Below are 9,097 nucleotides of genomic sequence, written 5' to 3'. Positions count from 1 at the left end.
GTCCCAAGCATTCTGGATAACAGGTCCCATACCTGTATTAATAAATATGTGTATATGTGTCCAGTAAATAACCTGAAAGGCTAACTAATTTCAAGGAAAATGTGCCCTAGAAACAGGGGTAATATTTAGTGGCTCGCAATTCACGGTGAATTTCCACGTTTTCGATGCCGGCTAATTTTCGCGGCAAATCCAAATTATCGCCGGTGTCAAAATTCGCATTTCGCGAATTCTGTGGCGAAGCTAAATGGGAGAAATTCGCCCATCACTAGTAATATTGCTTTTGCAGGATTTTGTTGACTCAGGTCTATATTGCCAGTCCTTAATATAGCTTGAACAGCTACTTACACTTTATTGCTTATTTTAATGAGAAAATAATATGGATTTTGAGTGTTTCATTATATTTACTTTTGCATTTTGTACCATTTTTGCTTATCTTCATCTCACTTCACCTGCTTTCTAATTAAATATAATTGATTACACTAAGCAGTTAGCACTATGCATTATGTATCGCATTCCAGCAGGTTCGAGAAATTACTCTCATCTTATGATATCTCATTTATAAATAATCTTATTAAACCTTTTTCCAGTGCCTTAGCGGGTTATTTATCAAAGTCTGAATTTATCTCATTATTGCTATTAAAAAAGTCCGACCAACTCCGAATTGTCAATTGGACCTTATTTATCATAAAATTGGTTTGGGGAAAAATCAGAATAAAAATGTATGATTTCCACCAAAAGTGTGATTTCCCACCAAAAAGGCAGATTTTCCCTCCAAACTCTGACTTTTGGTGGCAAAATTAAAAAAAAATCTGATCTGTCCGAAACTCATCGCGGACCATGATATTGGAATGGGACCTTTGCCATTGATGTCTACACGTCCCAGAAAGCTTGGAGATGGTGGATTTTCCGATTTGGGTTTTTTTCAGTCTCAGGGTATAATAAATTCTGAAGAAATCTTGTTTTTTTTTTAGTCAAAAGAATCTGAATTTTTTTTTGTTTTTGTATTCAGAGTTTGATAAATAACCCCCTTAATTATTGTGATGCCTATCAATGTATGACATTTGGGGTAGGTTTGTAGAGATGGGAATCATTTCATGGCTACAATAGATACAAGAGTAAGACACCAAGAGGATTATAGGGCCTTTAAAAAGAAATTGGTTGACCTGTTATCAGAATGCTCAGGAACCTGGGTTTTGCCGGATACTGGATCTTTCCATAATTTGGATCTTCATACCTGAAGTCTACTAGAAATTATGTAAACCTGTTATTATTACAGAGAAAAAGGGAATCATTTTTTTAAAAAAATTGTATTATTTGTATTAAATGAATGTAATTGTGGAGTAGCAAAGGGGACTGTTCTTGGCACTTTGTTTTTTTGACTTCTTCAGTAATGACCTGGAGGTGGGCATTGTAAATACTGTCTCTATTTTTGCTGATGATCTAAAAGTATGCAAAATCCATGCAGAATGCTGCCACTTTGAGGAGATATTTGACTAAATTTGGCAGCAAATGGTCAAGTAAGGTACAATGTGGATAAGTGCAAGGCTTGAAATAACATACATTGTACTTGATCCAAACTAAGATATAATTAATCCTTATTGGAGGCAAAACCATCTTATTGGGGTTATTAAATGTTTACATAAAAACCCAGGTCCCGAGCATTCTGGATAACAGGTCCCATACCTTTATATGTGAGTTATACACTGAATGATGGTGTTCTGGGAGACTTGTTAATTGGGATTTATGTGGATAACAGATTGAGCAACTCTAGACACAATGAGCCACCTGTCCTCTTTGAACTGGATCACCTGCTTTTTCAAACTTCTGGTCTAAGTTTCAATGTTTTGGAAATCGACCTAATGATTTCATAGTGCTGCCCCCAACATCACAACTCCGCCCCCACTTTACTAGCCCGCCCCCTGACATCACTGGTCGGCCCACAACCTCATCAGCCCTCCCTGATATTATCTTCCTTTTCCTTTTGTCTGGGTTTTGTCAACAGCAAAGATGGCAGCTCTAGAATAATGTACTGTCGTAAAAAGAGCATTGATTTGAGGGATGACAACAGCATTTTGCATCTTTATAAGTCCCTGGTAAAGCCTCACTTTAATTATGCAGTTATACAGTTTTAGGTCAGAGTCCTTAAGGAATGCAGAGACGTGCAACTAAAATGGTAGATAGAATGGAACAATTAAATCATAAGGAAAAACTGCCAAGGCTGGGGTTGTATTTTCCGGAGAAAAGTCATAGAGAGACATTAGGTGCACACTAGTGATGGGCGAATGTGTTCCGTTTAGCTTAGACGAAAAAATTTCCAGTGAAATTCGATAGATGGCGAAAAATTTGCGAAATCTGAATTTTGACACTTGCATCAATTTTGACGCAGGTGTTAAAGTCAATGGGTATCTGAATAATGTTGACGCACACCGGTTTTGACGCAAGTGACTTTTCCCGCTGCGCGTTCATAATTTTTTGGCGAATTTTCTCTGCAGTTTTGCGAATTTATTTGCCCGCGGTGAAACTCAGAGATTCTCCGCAAATTTGCACCTGTCTAATTTATTCGCCCATCACTAGTGCTCACCACACCTGGTGGCCGAGCTAGGAAACAACACAAGCAATGCAGAAGGACTGCAGAGGACTTGCTGAATCAATCTTCCATAGGTTCATTTTGCTTAACATTTTGGCACCCCACAGGGACCTTCTTCAGGAGTCAAAGTGTTTTTATACAGCTCATGGAACTCCGAGGTAACTTCTAATATCCTCATATTTTACAACTGGGGGTACTTTATTTATTATAATACACAAGTTTCAGTGAGTCATGTGACAGAAATGACATCAGAACTCACCGTTTATAACTGATGACATCAGAACTCACCGTTTATAAGGATATCATTTACAAGATATTCATAGCTTTTGTGTATTATATATATAGGCCGAAACATCAGTTTGTGTATGTAATAAAAATCTTTTTATATTTTTAGGAAAAGACTTGTGAGAGCGGATCTTTATCGCGTTATTTGGATATTTGGCAAACCCCGCACCCAGGCACATGAATACTATTATGGTGAGTGCCGGAATCTTGGAAGAAATATATATATTTATATTGATATATGCACTGGAAGTCATTTGGAGGGGGTGGAACTTGATGGATTATAGTCTTTTTTCAACCTAAATTAACTATGTAACTATGTCTTGGTCCCCACCATGTAGATGCACAATATTTGTGGTGATGAAGGGGATAAAATGAAAGCAGGCACAGGATTTAACACCTGTGGAGAAATGTAAAAGAGGAGTGCCTTTGAGACAACATCAGGGGGGTTATTTACTAAACGTCAAATTTATCTGGTCAGGCTTTTTGGGGCAAAAACTCAAATTTTTCATGGAAATATAAACCCTCAATTTTTTAGAGATTTATTATACCCCGATACTGTAAAAAGCCCAAATCTGAAAATCCGCCATCTCAGACCCGTCGAGTTCCTGTATAAGTCAATGGGAGAGGCACCTATCTCAATTTGAATATATCGTGGTTTGTGCAAGGTTTGCCCGAAAATCTGAAAAATTTGGGGTTTTCGGCAAAAACCTGAAAAAATCGAGCGATTTGGGGAAAAAAGTCAGAAAAAAATTGGACGATTTGGGTTTCCGCTCGATTTTATCGTGTTTTTTCCCAATCCGATTAAATCGGGTTTTTAAATTAATAAATAAGTTCAAATCTGGCATGAGAGTTTGGTTGTGGTTTTTTTTTTTTTAAATAAAATAATGAGATCAATTTGGAGTATATAACCCCCCAAATGTGTTTTCTACGTCTGTATTTTGTGTTTGTCTCTAGGGTATGTCAGAAGAAAGGGTATGCCACACATACTATAGCAAGCTATATTACCAAAAAGGGAAATGATGTAACTATGCTTCCTCTATGAGTATATCTGTTTAATGATGGGGAAATATATAGGCACATTGATCAAAGACAGAGAAAAATTCCTAGGACTCAAGTTACTTGTATATGCTACTTTAGGGACCTATTTTTTAAATGGTATAAACTCTCTTTCTAAACTCTTAAAAAATATTCTCTTAAATCCTATAAAAGTGAATAATAAACTGTGGTGAGTTCTGGTTTATGAATATACCCCACACTAGGGGGCACATTTACTAAGCTCGATTGAAGGATTCGAAGTAAAAAAACTTTGAATTTTGAAGTATTGGGTACTTCGACCATCGAATAGGCTACTACGACCTTCGACTACGATTCAAACTAAAAATCATTTGACTATTCGACCATTCGATAGTCGAAGTACTGTCTCTTTTAAAAAAAACTTCGACTTCATACTTCGGCAGTTTAAACCTACCAAGGTACAATGTTAGCCTATGGAGACCTTGCCCGTCACTTTTCTAAGGTTTTTTTGATCGAAGAAAAATCCTTCATTCGATCGACTAAAATTCTTCAAATCGTTCGATTTTTACTTTTTTTTTGCGGTAAATCCTTCGAATTCTATAATTGATTTTCAAAGGATTTTACTTTGAGGGTTTATTAACCCTCAATATTCGATCCTTAGTAAATATGCCCCTGTATATTTGAAAATAGTTTTTCTCAAATTTGCTAAAATTCTATGAGGAGAAATATCAGAGTAACCACTGCTGTGATGTATCTGACACCTACTGGTTATATGTAAGACTGAACAGTAGGGGATAATAAAAAAAAAATTCTGTTGTTCTCCTGCCTTCTCTCGTGCCATTGCTGGGAATTTGTTTTCTTTTCAATAAGGTTTTGTGGGAAAGCCTTTTAACTGAAAATCTGTGAATTCAATTGAATATTTTAGCAGTTATGTGTCAGATTTATGTGAGATTGGAATTGGCTGCGAAGGGAAAAAAACCATGGGGAGGCAGATTTACTTAAATTCAAATTTTTTTAAATTTTTAAGTTTAGAAACAAAGTCAAATTCCAAATTAAAACAGATTTTGCAGTAGCTCCATATTGAGCCCCCTTAGCTTTAAGCCAGGTTACAAATAATAATTTATTTCTGTCTAGGAGAGTAAATGCGTATCCTCCGCAAATCTTACAGCCTTTATAGCCTGAGCACCTGTTTACTTCTTTGGGTTCCCTAGCGTGGCCAGCTTCACAGTTTGGGAAACATTTAGGGGAAGATTTATCAAAATGTGAATTTTAGTTTTTACCGTGATTCAAGGTTTTTAGGGGAAAAATGGTGAATTTAAATTTAAGTTTCTGAAACTTGAATTTTGAGATTTATAGAGCGCAAAAAAAATTAAATAATTCAGCATTACATAGTAACCTAGTGAGTTAGGTTGAAAAAGGGCACATGCATCAAGTTCACCCTTTTATCTCTATTTTATCCTGCCTAACTGTTAGTTGATCCAGAGGAAGGCAAAAAAAACCAAAACATTTGAAGCCTCTACAATTTGCCTCAGAGAAGGACAAAATTCCTTCCTGACTCCAAAATGGCAATCGGACTAGTCCCTGGATCAACTTGTACTATGAGCTATCTCCCATAACTCTGTATTCCCTCACTTGCTAAACACCATCCAACCCCTTCTTAAAGCTATCTAATGTATCAGCCTGTACCACTGATTCAGGGAGAGAATTCCACATCTTCACAGCTCTCACTGTAACAAACCCCTTCCCAATATTTAGGCGGAACCTCTTTTCTTCTAATCGGAATGGGTGACCTTGTGTCAGCTGGAAAGACCTACTGGTAAATAAATAGGGATGCACCGAATCCAGGATTCGGTTCGGTATTCGGCCAGGATTAGGCCTTTTTCAGCAGGATTCAGATTCGGCCAAATCCTTCTGCCCGGCCGAACCGAATCCTAATTTGCATATGTTAATTAGGGACGGGAGGGAAATTGCGTGACTTTTTGTCACAAAACAAGGAAGTAAAACTGTTTTTCCCCTCCCACCCCTAAATTGCATATGCAAATTCGAGTTCGGATTTGGTTCGGTATTCGGCCAAATCTTTCACAAAGGATTCAGGGGTTCTGCCGAATCCAAAATAGTGGATTCGGTGCATCCCTATATATAAAGCATTAGAGAGATTATGATACGATCCCCTTATATATTTATACAGGTATGGCACCTGTTATCCAAAATGCTCGGGACCTGGGGTTTTCCGGATAATGGATCTTTCCGTAATTTGGGTCTTCATGCCTTAAGTCTACTAGAAATTCATTCAAACATTAAATAAACCCAATAGGCTGGTTTTGCTTCCAATAAGGATTAATTATATCTTAGTTGGGATCAAGTACAAGCTACTGTTTTATTGTTACAGAGAAAAAGGAAATAATTTTTAAAAATTTGGATTATTTGGATAAAATGGAGTCTATGGGAGACAGCCATTCCGTAATTCGGAGCTTTCTAGATATCGGGTTTCCGGATAAGGGATCCTATAACTGTAGATTGTTATCATATCACCCTGTAAGCGCCTCTTTGTTTGGCCAGTCTTTCCTCATAGCTAAGATTTCCCATACCTTTTACCAGCTTAGTTGCCCTTCTCTGGAACCTCTTTTATTCAATAATGTCCTGTTTGAACACTGGAGACCAAATCTGTACGGCATATTCTAGATGGGACCTTACCAGTGCTCTATACAGTGGAAGAATAACCCCCTCCTCCCGCAAATCTATGCCCCTTTTAAAACAACTCAAAACCTTGCTCACAAGTTCATGCAGAAGTCAATGGGAGTTGTAGTTTCAAAATTCAAGCAATTTTTTCGAGATTTGAGTTTTTGAGATGCATTTGAAATATAAAAGACTCATTGAAAATGAAGGGCAGAATGTTATTTCACTGCAGTTTCGTTTCTTTTTTTTTTCATGTTTGAAACAATTGAGATTTTCAAGTTTTCAAAATTTTTGATAAATCTGCCAAGAACACACAAAGCACATGTACATACCCCACTGAACTGTCCACTCGTGGGATCATCAAACAGAATAAACAATGGCCAGGGTGTACAGTACATAATGACATATGGTCTCTTCATCTGTTATACAGGTATAGAATCCGTTATCTAGAAACCTGTTATCCGGAAAGCTCTGAATTACTGAAAGACCATCTCCCATAGACTCTATAATAATCAAATAATCCAAATTTTAAAAAAGTATTTCCTTTTTTTCTCCGTAATAATAAAACAGTAGCTTGTACTTGATCCCAACTAAGATATAATTAATCCTTATTGGAAGCAAAACCAGCCTATTGGGTTTATTTAATGTTTACATGATTTTCTAGTAGACTTAAGGTATGAAGATCCATTTCATGGAAAGATCCATTAGCCAGAAAACCCCAGGTCCTGAGCATTCTGGATAATAGGTCCCATACCTGTATAATGTTTGAGTTGTTGTACCATGAATTTGCTACACAGCCACATTTTTCTGCTCAGATTCAGCGAGATGACATGACATATTTATTCGTTTGCATAGGCACTAAGTATACAAATATGTTTGTATGATATTTAAATTAGCAATTTATGCACCATAAGTTTGTGTCTGGCACCTCGTGTGAGGCTTGTTTCCTCAGCATGCTTATTTATTTAACAGTTGCTACCAAATATGCTTAAATGTACAGCAACATTTGAATAGAGATTCAGGAAACGTCATTCAGAGAAAAATGTTTTAGAATGAATTGCTTTTGGGCACAGATTTATTTGAATTTGGGACATATGTGATTGAATTTGCCTATGGCTTCGTGTTGCATGGGCTGCCACCATGTACTTCCAATATGTAAACCCAGTAACTTTGTCCAAATTGGAGCACCAGTTTATATTAAAATGATGTCACATAAAGAAGTCATATTAAGAAGTCTGCGGGCCATAAAATACTTTTGTAGGGCCAAATTCAAGCCCATGGACCTTTAGTTGAATAATGTTGTGATAGCTGATCTGACCATTATTATCTCATGAGGTTCCACACCCTTATTCTCTGCTGCTTCACCATATTGCCATAGAAAAAGTACACATGAATGTATTAATCATAGAAATATTTTATGACTTTGTCATCGGCTAGTTGATGAGGTCCTTGTCGTGTTGGCTGGTATGCCCATCTTTGTAGTCCGATCGTTTGATGGACATATCAGTAGAAGTTCTGCTCGTTTGGTGTAGGGATGCACCAAATACACTATTTTGGATTCGGCTGAACCCCCGAATCCTTGGCGAAAGATTTGGCTGAATACCGAACCAAATCTTTATTTGCATATACATATTAGGGGTGGGAAGGGGAAAAATGTTTCACTTCCTTGTTTTGTGAGAAAAAGTCACACAATTTCCCTACCTGCCCCCTAATTTTAATATGCAAATTAGGATTCGGATTCGGTTTGGCCGGGCAGAAGGATTCGGTCGAATCCGAATCCTGCTAAAAAAAGCCGAATCCCAAACCGAATCCTGGATTTGGTGCATCCCTAGTTTGGTGACCTTGCCAAATGAGCGGCTCTTATAGTATATGGCCAGCTTCACATTTCTAACCTTAAAGAGGAGTCAGTGATGGAAACATATTTCTATATGGACTTGTGATATACAGGTTACAATTCTGTGTTTTTCATTTATTAGTTTTCTTATGAATTCTGCGTTTCCATAAATGAAAGTGGGGGGGTTGGTTTGGTTGAGCTGATACTTTATGGGTTGACTGTTCAAGTGCAACAAGAGTATACTTCACATGTAAGTTATTTTGAGTGTTTTTATTCGTTTTCCTTTCGTCATTATCTATTTCAGGTATACAATTTAACAGATTAAAAGCAATTGAACATTTTGCTGCTTGCCAAGCATCATGGGTTGACTTGCTAAAGTGATTATCACCAAATAATATGATGGTGCTACCACTTGAATCAGTTGCAATCAGATTTTGAAGTATTCTTCATGTTATGCAAGCTTGGGCAAGACTCTCCTTAAGTTCCACCCATAAATACATTTCCAGTGCTTTGATTATACAAAACCATATTTGTTTCTATGTCTTACCATTTAAATGTATATATTAGACACTAAGGGGCAACTTCGGAGGTAAGTAAATTTGCTCCTAAGTGGTAAAAACACTCAGGTGCCCATTTACTTAGCTCGAGTGAAGAAATAGAGGGAAAAAAACTTCCAATTTGGAATGATTTTTTTGGCTATT

This window comes from Xenopus laevis, chromosome 7L (assembly GCF_017654675.1).
Source record: "Xenopus laevis strain J_2021 chromosome 7L, Xenopus_laevis_v10.1, whole genome shotgun sequence".
NCBI lineage: Eukaryota > Metazoa > Chordata > Amphibia > Anura > Pipidae > Xenopus > Xenopus laevis.
Note: the sequence above shows the minus strand (reverse complement) of the source record.